The sequence below is a fragment of the Sinocyclocheilus rhinocerous genome, unplaced genomic scaffold (assembly GCF_001515625.1).
Source record: "Sinocyclocheilus rhinocerous isolate Xijiao unplaced genomic scaffold, SAMN03320098_v1.1 scaffold3041, whole genome shotgun sequence".
NCBI classification, from domain to species: domain Eukaryota; kingdom Metazoa; phylum Chordata; class Actinopteri; order Cypriniformes; family Cyprinidae; genus Sinocyclocheilus; species Sinocyclocheilus rhinocerous.
In genome coordinates, this window is record NW_015638629.1 from 103885 (window position 1) to 106612 (window position 2728).

At 49.2% G+C, this 2728-nt stretch overlaps 1 protein-coding gene across 1 annotated transcript in view; it reads right to left on the bottom strand.

Annotated features, from left to right (window-relative positions):
* cdh19 (cadherin 19, type 2) overlaps nt 1-2728 on the bottom strand; it is a 62205-nt gene that overhangs the window by 3552 nt on the left and 55925 nt on the right. The window lies entirely within an intron of this gene.

The following is a 2728-nucleotide window of genomic DNA, read 5'->3' on the forward strand; positions in this document are numbered from 1 at the left end:
TTTATCAAATTATTAAAATGTTAATGCCGTCTCCTTACTGTTTTTCACTGACACATTACTTCTGCCGGTGCGCTGTGGCAATGCGTAGGGTTATGCGTGTGCTTAAGCACTTATGGCTATGTAGGCAATTAAAGGCTCATTATAATGATTTAAACAGTTTATTAATAAACGTGCGATTAGTCGACTAATGCGTTCGTGCTGCTTTGCGGTGACATCTGTTCCCACTCTGATCTAATTAGTGACTCTATTTCTAGTGGATGTGCTTACTGTTCTCTGTCGGATTATTGTGTGTCATGCATACGGTATTGTTTGGCCCTTCATGTCGATACAACCAGAGTTCTGACCATGTCTTGTCTTGCTTAGTGTGCTGTGCTCGTCTTAGTGTTCTCTCTGTCCGGTGGCTGCTTCCAGTGAGCCCAGCCCCACGAGCTCTCTCCAAGACGGGAGTCCTCGGAACCAGACCATCCTCGGTCGATTTGTGTTTCATCCAGTTCTGTGTCATCAGACGACAGACTGCCTTGTTTTGTGTCTTCAATAAAGAGACTGATTCTAACTGACTGCCTTTGCACGTGGATCCTTTACACCACCCGTGACAGAATAATCCGACCAAGGATGGATCCAGCAAGGGAGGAACCTATCCGATCAGCGGTGGAGATTCAGGGAGTCATGCTCGGCAGACATGAGGAGGAGTTGTCCGCCGCCCGTCACGCAGTGGAGAGTTTGACCGCACAGGTGACGGATTTATCTTCTCGTCTTCTACAGCTTTACCGAGAACCCACAACGTATTACAGCCGACATCCACCTCCCGAGCCGCGTGTTAACAACCCCCCCTGCTATGCCGGTGAGTCCACTGAATGCAGAGCTTTTCTGACTCAATGTGAGGTTGTCTTTTCTCTCCAGCCTCAGACATATGCGGGAGATTCCGCCCGGATCGCCTTTGTACTTTCGCTGCTCACGGGGCGAGCTCGCGAATGGGGAACCTCCGCTTGGGAGGCACAGACTCCTTGCTGTGGTCGTTTCGAGCTCTTCAAGGAGGAGATGATCAAGATATTCGACCGATCCGTTTTCGGCTGTCGCAACGCTCTTCCCTTGACGAGAAGGTTCATCCGTGCGCTTTCTATTCGCATCGCTTTTCGCCCACTGAGCGCAACTACGACGTCGGTAACCGAGAACTTTTGGTGATCCGTCTGGCGCTAGGTGAATGGCGACACTGGCTTGAGGGAGCCAGTGTGCCATTTATTGTCTGGACGGATCACCGGAATCTGGAGTACATCCTTGCCGCTAAGAGACTTAATGCCCGTCAGGCCCGGTGGGCGCTTTTCTTCGGCCGCTTTGAGTTTTCGATCTCGTTTAGACCCGGTTCTAAGAATCTCAAGCCGGATGCTCTCTCACGTCAGTTCGGCTCGTCAGGGGGTCCCTCGACCAACGAGAGCATTTTACCTCAGCCTTGTGTGGTCGGGGCGGCCGTCTGGGGAGTGGAACAGGCGGTGAGGAGAGCCCTTTTTCATGTCACGAGGCCACCTCGCACTCCTGAAGGAATGTTATTCGTTCCTGAGGCCGTTCGTTCGGCAGTTCTTCGCTGGGGTCACTCGTCCAAATTGGTGGCACACCCGGGAGTTAGGGGTACGTTGGCCGCGATTCGTCAACGGTTTATACCAGTGCACGTACACGTCGAGCCGCCAATCGTCATCGGGTTAGGGCTCCCAGATATGTTTGTGGTCAGAAGGTGTGGCTCTCCACCCATAATTTGCCTATTCAAGAAGGTTCTCGCAAGCTGCGGCCCCGCTTTATTGGGCCCTTTACCATTGTGAAGGTTCTCAGTCCGGTTGCGATCAAACTCACATTGTCCCGTCAGTTGCGCTGTGTTCACCCTGTCTTTCACGTATCCTGCGTCAAACCAGTTATCCGCGATTGTTCTTGTTCAAAATAGACCTGAGTAAACACGAAAAATAGCTAATTTCACCATAAAATCAAATAATTGATCTGTTCCGTGTTTCCCAACCTCCATATGTCATTCAGCACTTTGAAAAAAATGCTTAATAAATGCATGAAAACACATCATTGCCAGGAGTTTTTGCCCAAATTTCTAAAGCTTGAACCTTAAATGATTAAAACTATAGTGTATATGAATATCTCAACGTTAATATTACTTTTATCATGCAAACTAGACTATACCGCATGTTATATGCATGTGTGTGGGACAGAGAGGAACACGACCGCATCACAGCAGAGTGTGCTGCCCATATCCTAAATCAAAGCACATGAGAGACAGTTGTCTGAGAACACCTGAAAAACGTGACCGAATGAACGATACTCGTCTGTATTTGCAGTACAAAAGCCGCGGTTCAGCTGCGCATGACAAACGCTGCCGTTGTGGAAGCTCAATGAGTGCGTGCTGCTCCCGCTCTGCATACGCACAGCTTCTGCGCTGCCTCCGCTCTGCTTGCGCATCCAGTGTGAAACCAGCGTCAGAGGTGCAGAGGGAGTTTTGAGTTGACAAAACATGACAAACCCAACCTGGTTTAGATCAGGGGTGTATTTCAGAAAGTGGGTTTTGTTGGAAACTCAGAGTTTGTTAACCCCAAAAAAGGGAAACTCAGGGTTTTCGGTTCCAATAAAAGACAAAACTAAACCTCTCGGTAAGTTACCATAGTAACTTACTCTGCGAACCTAACCTGGTCGGGAGCAGGTTTTCTTCGGTAAACTCAGAGTTTCTTTCGGTCTCCTC